This window comes from Staurois parvus, unplaced genomic scaffold (assembly GCF_062004578.1).
Source record: "Staurois parvus isolate SC_StPar_1 unplaced genomic scaffold, SC_StPar_1.0 ptg001636l, whole genome shotgun sequence".
In the NCBI taxonomy this organism is placed as follows: domain Eukaryota; kingdom Metazoa; phylum Chordata; class Amphibia; order Anura; family Ranidae; genus Staurois; species Staurois parvus.
This window is the reverse complement of record NW_028319432.1, coordinates 721,362-730,425: the sequence shown is the minus strand read 5'-3', so window position 1 is coordinate 730,425 and position 9,064 is coordinate 721,362.

Here is a 9,064-nt window from a genome sequence, read left to right as displayed (position 1 = left end):
TCCTGTGTAGACATTGAAAGTGGTTGTAAACCCTCCTGTAATCCCCTCATCACTGTCCCTTCTATAAAAGACAGTTCTGGTTGTTTCCTCACTCTCTGACTAAGGTCCATGAATAAAGAAATGACCTGGTAGGAGATCAGAGGAGCCATTTCCTAGTTCCCTTGAGGGTGGAATTGTAAGCTCCTCAGAGACCAAGCTGCCTGATGTGGGCGGAGTCCTGGTTTGGGGGAACCAATCAGCTCCTGTCTAGTAATCCTCTTTGTCTTTGTATTTTAGTCCATGGCCGGGAGATGAGGAAAACCTCCGAGGATTGTCTCACTTTGTCTCCAGACTGGAAAGTAGAAGATGAGGACATCACACAGTATAGTCCAGGAGAAAACCCGGCTCCCTCCAATGTCCATCCGGCACCACCCAGTGTAGATGGACCATCGGATTCCTCGTATCCTGAGGAACCTCAGACTGTGTGGGACCGGGCCGGCCTTCCAACAGGGAAGAGCTTCTCCTGTACTGAGTGCACAAAGGGTTTCTGCTATAAATCCCATCTTAATGTGCATAAAAGATCTCACACGGGGGAGAAGCCGTATTCCTGTCCTGAGTGCGGGAAATGTTTTTCACAGAAGTCAAATCTTTACACACATCAGAGATGTCACACGGGGGAGAAGCCGTATTCCTGTCCTGAGTGCGGGAAATGTTTTTCACGGAAGTCCAATCTTTACACACATCAGAGATGTCACACGGGGGAGAAGCCGTATTCCTGTTCTGAGTGCGGGAAATGTTTTTCAGATAAGTCCAGTCTTTACACACATCAGAGATCTCACACGGGGGAGAAGCCATTTTCCTGTCCTAAGTGTGGGAAATGTTTTTCAAGGAAGTCAGATCTTTACAGACATCAGAGATCTCACACAGAGAAGATCCACTTTCCTGTCCTGAGTGAGGGAAATGTTCCTCACTGAAGTCCTGTCTTCCTGTACATCAGGGGTCCCACACAACCCTGGAGGTGTATTAGTGCTTTGAGTGCGGGGAATGTCTTCTAGATGAATGTTGCTGGACATCCCAGCTCTCATGTGGGGAAGAAGCACACCCTGATATACACCTCAGATATACTCCATGGCTGATCTTCATCTTGGAAGAAACAGTTCAAAAGGAGATCACAGGCCCCCAAAGACATGGATGGGGGGGCGCTCGTGAGCAGCAGCCAGGATGGCTGCCTATTAATTCACTGTCTCGGCCACCGGACAAATCGGCCGATTTCTGACCCTCAGGGGGGGTCCCTCCGCTTCCTACCTGTCCCCCTGTCCTTCTAGCACCCTGATGGGGAAAAAAACCCCGGCTGCCCGCACCTCCAGTGTCCGACGGACCGTTCGGGAGGTTGCGGCCTACCCGCCGGAGATCGCGGGTGAAGCCGCGGCCTCGATTTTGGGCCGGCCGCCGGAGGCTTCCAGGACCCCGGCCGCGGATTCGCGGTTTTCGCCCGGGACAACAGCTGAAGCCCTGGCTGCAAGTTTGGGTCCCCTGCCATCACTACCTGCAGGTGAGATGGATCCTGGCAGTGGGGAGGACCTGGATCCCGAGCCATCCCGGCAGTCACACATTCCATCCCTGCGGGATGCCGAGCTCCTGCGCCGCTTTAAAACTATGTTGCAATCAGAATTGTCCTCCGCTACCTCCAAGCTGGCCGACCGTCTTTCGCGGGAAATTCGGGATTTGGGCAATCGGACGAATGATCTCGAAGATAAAATGGACGCTGCTGCCACGGTCATTGAAAATCACGAACAGGACCTGTGCGACCTTAAGAAGGAATTGGCGGACGCACTACTGCGGCTTGAGGATTTCGAAAACCGTTCCCGCCGTGGCAATTTGCGGTTAAGGGGTATTCCGGAAACGGTCACGGATCTTACCTCCACTGCTACTGCTCTGTTTCAGGAGCTGACACCCGCTATTCCCATTGACCGGCTCGAATTTGACCGCATACATCGTTCTTTGGGCCCCAGACGACCGGATGGGCCCCCGAGGGACATTATTATCAAGTTTACTTATTACCGCACTAAGGAAACTATCCTCTTGGCGGCCAGAAATAACCCTGATCTTAGCTTCCAGGGGCACCGCTACCAGCTTTTCGCAGACCTCTCTCAGACCACTCTCCAGAAGTTGAAGCCCTTCACTTCGGTCCTGGTGAAACACAGAATTAAATATGCTTGGGGCTTTCCGTTCCGCCTCACCTTCACCTACCAGGGCCGCAGTCATTCTGTGGCTACGCCGGAGGAGGCCCATTCTCTCTTGGAATCTCTACATCTTCTCTCGCCGGAAGCTGCTGATCGGAGCCCGGCTCATTCATCTGGATCCTCGGCAAGGCCGCCCGCTCTGGGCCGCATCTGGGAGCGGTCGTCCACCAGGAGGGGGGCTCTCCCTCAGACCCCTTCGCGATCAAGTCCTTCCTGTTCTTCTCCAGGCTGAAGATGCGCCTTGGAACTCCCACATATTGTCTCACCGAGGGACTACCCTGACGAGATCGTGAGTTTGGCCCTTAGGGCCTCCCCGGTTTGTCAACATTCTAGGTTGAGACTGCTCCGGCTTGCCCTTTTGGGTTTCATCCCGGGTTGGGGGGGGTCTCTTCCTGGACTTAGGAATCGGGACTTTTTGCTGCCGCAGCCTGTTTTGGGTCCATGTGATGGTGCTTGGGTCTACGTTTGTGGCATTGGGTGATGGTTCCCTTGGGCTCCGGGGTGGGAGGTTGACCCGGTGGGCCTGGTTGGGTGGAGGGGGGTTGGCCCCTGTGGTTCTCCGGGTTTCTATGGGGAGGTTGTCGCGGAGGTTCCTGCTCCTGGGACTTTTAGTTTATTAAGATTTACTATATTCTATTATGTACATTGCCTTTTTGCCCCCTGAGGGCTTCTGTTTTGATGTTTCCATTTGCAGCCATTTGTCCGGTGGTAGAGTTACCCCTAACTGTATCCTTCATGTGTAGGATGCACGTCACCATTGGTGTGACACGATTGCACTGTTGTGTATACTTTTTGTGTCTTTTTCCTTTTTTCTTTCTTTGTTCTTCTCTTTTTCTCTGTTTTTTTTTGTTTTTGTTTTCTGCAGGGTTCCGGGACGCCATGGTCCGATCGCCATTGGGAGTGGAAATTGCTGGCTGCTTTGGGCTTTTTTCTGCTGAGCGTGTTGCGTTGATACCGCCATGGCCTCACCCCTTTTGAAAATATATTCACATAATGTTCAAGGCTTCAATTCGCCTCAGAAGCGGGCTAAAGTTTTTCATCATCTCAAGTCACAACAAATTGACGTGGTATGTCTACAGGAGACCAGGTTTTCTCAGTCCTCCGCTCTGCGTTATCTTTCACCTCACTATCCCATCTTTTACACGGCCTCGGCTCCTGAGAAGCGTCGGGGTGTTCTGATAGCTTTTAAACGCAATCTCCCCTTTGTCTGTGCTCGGAATATAGCGGACCCCACGGGCAGGTATTTGCTTCTGCAAGGCACCCTCTGGGACCAGGAGGTTACCTTTGTCTCTTACTACGCGCCTAACCGTTTCCAGCATAAATTCTTTTCACATCTTTGCACCATTATTTCTCGACACTCTAAGGGTCTTCTTCTTGTTATGGGGGATTCGAATGTTACCTTGGATTCCACACTGGATAGGCGCTACGCACAAGGAGCGACCCCCTCTCATGACTTGGTGCTGGAGGCACGTATGCGCTCTCTTTTGCGGACAGCGGGGTTAGCGGACGTCTGGAGGGAACTTCATCCAACTGAAGGCGACTTTACGTTCTATTCTAACCCTCATGACAGTTTTTGTAGAATTGATCATATATTCATGCAGGTCCAGCAACTCCCCTCGGTCCGGCGGATAACTATTCCCTCCTCACCCTGGTCAGACCATGATCCTTTGGTACTCCGCCTTGCCCTTTCTGGGTCAGAACGACGCCCTTTTCATTGGCGCATCAATGACTCTTTACTGACCACTCAGGCTACCTGCCAAGAAATAGAATTCTTCTTACGGACATACTTTACGGAAAACTCGGGATCGGTCTCTTCAGCAGTGCCCCTATGGGAAGCGCATAAGGCCACGGTGCGGGGTCATGTTATACAGCTGGCTGCGGTCCGGAAGCGGGAGCGGGAACGTCGACTCTCGGAGCTTCATTCTCTCCTGGCCTCTGCGGATGCGCGTTGGAAGTCATCTCCATCCGTGGCCCATAAACGCGCTCGGGACGCTCTGGCGACAGAATTGGACCTCCTTGCCTCTTCGGAGGCGGAACGGGCCTTGCGTTGGACCAAACATAAATTCTATTCGTGTGCTAATAAGCCCGGTCCCATGCTAGCCAGGAAACTAAATTCTGTGGGGAAACCCCATAAACCGATTCGGCTTCGACTTTCCACGGGTGGCTGTACTTCTAATCCCCAGCAGATTGTTTCCCGATTCTCGGACTTCCTTTCGCGCCTCTATGCTGCCCCAGATCCCTTCCCTGTGGCCCAGGCAGAGGCATTCTTTCAGGACCTCCATCTTCCTGGATTAACCGAGGCAGCACAGGCGGCCCTCAACGCAGGTGTCACCGTACCGGAAGTGCTACAAGCAATCAAATCTTTACGGTCCACCGCGGCCCCAGGTCCAGACGGCTTCTCCGGTCTCTATTATAAAAAATTCTCAGCCCTTTTGGCACCCTTTTTAGCTGCCTACTTTAATGAGTTACGACAGGGCTCCTTGCCCTCTCCGGACGCACTTAGGGCACATATCTCTATGATTCCTAAGACGACCGATGATGTCCAGGAACCGCAAGCCTTCCGGCCCATCTCTCTTCTTAATGAAGACTTGAAAATATTGGGCAAGATCCTTAGTTTTCGCATCAATAAATATTTGTGTAGCCTGGTCCACAGGGACCAAGTAGGGTTCGTCCCCGGGAGGCAGGCGGGTGATAACGTCCGTAAGGTGGTCCATCTTATACATTTTCTGCAACAACGGAAAATCCCAGGATTCTTACTGTCCTTGGACATATATAAAGCTTTTGATTCTCTATCCTGGGAATATCTGCGGTTTGTGCTGTCTCGCTGGGGTTTTGGGGATTCTATTCTCTCTTGGATTCAAGCCTTGTATTCCTTTCCTTCGGCTTCCGTTAAATACGCTGGATATTTCTCGGATCCCTTTCCTGTTGGGCGAGGGACGAGGCAGGGCTGCCCACTGTCCCCGGCACTCTTTGTCCTGGCGCTTGAGCCACTGGCTTTAGCGCTCCGGACCGACTGCAATGTATCGGGGGTTCCATACGCGGGACAGGAGTTTAAGCTGAGCCTCTTTGCGGACGATGCCCTCTTGACCCTTACTAATCCTCTGACGACGCTTCCTAATTTGCAACGGGTTCTTGAGCGCTTTTCCTTGATCTCGGGTCTACGTATTAATTTGGATAAAACCGTTGCTCTCAATATTACTTTGGCTTCAGATTTGGTTTCACGCCTACAATCCCATTTCCCTTACCGGTGGGCTTCCTCTTCTCTTGAATACTTGGGCATTCGCTTGACCCCCACCTATGACTCCCTTTTTGCTGCAAATTATTATCCTTTGCTTAGCTCTTTATCTTCTCTTATGCATTCCTGGCAATTTCCACACCTGTCTTGGATAGGACGGGTTCACTCAGTGAAAATGACCATCTTGCCAAAATTGTTATATTATTTTCGCACCCTCCCAGTGCGGGTTCCCCCTCATTTTCTTCGGTTGCTTCAGGCGAAGTTTATGCGTTTTATCTGGGCCAATAAGCATCCCAGAGTTTCTAGAAATACGCTCTTTGCTCATAGACTCCAAGGTGGTCTTGGGGTACCCAATGTAACTAAGTATTATCAGGCGAGCCAAATTGCCCCGCTGTCTATGTTGCACGCTTCCTCCGACGTTCCTCTCTGGGTCCTGCTGGAACTACCTAATTGTGCCCCTATCGCACTATCGACACTTCTATGGCTTCCCCCTGCCCTGCGCCCTACGGTGCTGAGTCCGATGTTGCTCCATGGCCTACGAGTCTGGGACTCGGTACGTTACTCCAGTGGTCTGATGTCGCCTTTCTTGCCCTTGCTTCCAATCGTTAATAATCCTCTTTTCCCGCCGGGTCTAGATCACCCGAGGGCATTTTCTTGGTGGGTGGCTCATGGTTTCTCACAGGTGCAACACTTTTTGATTTTTCGGTCCTTTCCCACCTGGAATGTCCTCCGGGAGTCTCGGGATGTTCCCCCAGCGGAATTTTTTCGGTACCTTCAATTGCGGCACTGGCTGCTCTCGCTGAGGGCCACTTCTGCTTTCCCATATCAGAAATCTGCCTTTGAACGGCTTTGCCAACAGCGTCCGGGCGCCCCGGGCCTTATCTCCCTTCTTTACGCAGCTTTGAACAGATGCTCGTCGCACACTTCTCTTTCATATGTAGTTCAGTGGGAACGCGACCTGGGAGTGGCTGTGGATCCGGAGGACTGGCATAAAGCCTGGTCACTCATAGCTAAATGTTCGTTTAATACGACCACGCTGGAAGCAGCCTATAAGGTATTGTTTCGTTGGTATTGGGTGCCGGCTCGTTTGGCCCAGGCTAACCCTGCCTGTAGTGATCGATGTTTTCGGGGTTGTGGCCATCGTGGCGATGTACTGCATATCTGGTGGTCATGCCCGAGGTTGGTTCGTTTTTGGTCTCGTGTATTTGGCCTCCTTTTCACTTTGTTTCATCTCTCCATACGCCGGGATGCTCGGTATGCTTTGCTTCATTGCCCCATACCGGGCCTCTTGGCTCGTCAGCAGCGCTTGGCTTCCTATTTGTTTTTATCGGCCACTAGGACAATTGCTCAGGCCTGGAAGAGTCCGTTTGTACTTTTTCAGGGGGTGCGGGATCGTATGACTACTATGATGCTCAATGAACAGATGTCGAGTATATGCAACGACTCTCAACATAAATTTTTGACAATATGGGAGCCGTGGTTGCAATATGCCTTTCCCACGCTCCCCCCTGCCAGTGTAGGGAGGTGAAGGAGTTTTGTATTGGCGCTCATGGACCCTTGCTCTTTGGTGTGTGTTTTTTTTTTTTTTGTTTTTTTTTCTTTTTTCTCTTTCTTTCTTCTCTGCTTTTCTTCTTTCCTTTTCTGTTTGTTTTGATGTGACAGTGGACAGCTGTCTTTAGGTGCGATAATCTGAGTTTCACTGATGTTATTGTAACCTATGTGCCATTGATAGCCCCTGCGCGGGCATACGTTTTGCCTTATTGGAATTAGAGCGTTGTCTGCTCTATTATGCATTTTCTATCGGTGCAATTGATAGCCCCTGCGTGGGCGTGTTTTGTTGCCTCTGTTGCCTCTGTTTTATACTGTTTAAAATTAATAAAAACCATTGAAATACAAAGACATGGATGAAGTGTGGGATCAGCCATTGATAGCAGAAGAATAAAAATGGAGTCCTGCCCTGTGATTGGCTGAGTATATTTTGTGGTGGGAGATTTCACAAACACTTGGAGGTCAGTTTAAAAATAAATATTTCTACCTCCTGTATACCGGACACTTCCACCCCCTTCCTGCCCAGGACAACTGGTAACTATCAGCACTGTGAATGACAATTACACCGTCATGCAACATTGTACCTAAATTATATTTTTGTAATTTTTTCAAATAAATAGATATTTATTTTGGTGATATTTAAACACCACTTTTTACCATTTTTCTTGTTTTTACAAATAAATCGTCTTTCCTTATAAATGTAGACAAAGGTGTATTCTGCGCCATTTCTTGGGTACAATAACCCCAATCAGTGTCTATGATTCAGTGTGTAGGAGAGTTATAGAGTCTACAAACTATGGGAGAGATGTCTGAAAATCCATCATGTCTGATGACGGCAGATCTCATTTCTGAGGATCAGAAACACCAGAACGGTACAAATTGTCAGAACTTTATCTGTGAGGAAATAATCCGTATACAATTCATGGAAACAGGCGGGATCTGGAATGAAGGAGATTCCCTACTAATTCTCACAAAGTAACCGACATCCCAGTTCTGTATTTGTGATAATTGGAAGACAAAATAAAACGCAATAATGTGCAAAAATATATATTTATTAATAATATAAATCAGTACAAAATGGGGATGAAATATAATAGGTGATGATAAATAATAAACAATACAAGATAACAGTACAATGATCTAATCCACAATAATGGGGAGAAATACAAGCCAGCAATTACTTCCAAATATTAATGAATTACATCCAACTGTCTGGAAATGTCGTGTAAGAAATCAGTAACTCAGCAACATGTGACAACAGATATACAAATCCACCCCGTGATCTCTCTACACCCAGATATTCAACGCTCAACGTGTACCTTGCCATGACTTGATCTGGAATCCCATACACAGGCCAATCCAATCCGCTTACAATCTGAGATGAAGATGTAATGTTACATGAAGTAGTCTGCCTTGTCATATATATACTGTATACATCCGGATAAACCATTGACTAGAAGCCAGAATCAGCTTCAGGGATATGTAAAATCAATCTTCCCCAGAGGAGGGAAATGATAATAATTTATACTGCAGGTAAAATGACGTCACATCCCCTCCTGTGCTCACCAGAACCGTTATCGGACTAAACAATGTATCTGGAGATATAAGGGGAGTACAAGTTATCTGAGGAAAATGAAAGTTCTAGTTCCCAATATGGAGTGTATGGTGTCAGTGATGTCAGCTTTCAGTGCGCTCACTTCAGGGGGTGTCTGTGTCCGTCTGTTGCCCCTTGTCTCCTGTCTTGTGAGGTCTTGTTTTGTGATGTGTGTCCTCTTCTCTGTCCGTCTCTTACTTTTATCCCTCCAAATAAATCCTAGGTGGGCAAAGCTTATCTCTCCTCACAATGACATCAGACTAGGTGCTATTTTCTCTACTAATTGATTTCAGTGACCTGAAGGGGGCAGTATAGGATGAGGAATTCTCTGACATGTCTTCTGGAACATGACAAGGGTTGACCTTTAACCTCGGCTGGTAAGGACATGACTACATTTAGAGAGAACTGCTTTTCTGCCAGGTTTGGTGTGACACAGACTGGTACCCATGTCACTGCTAATAATGT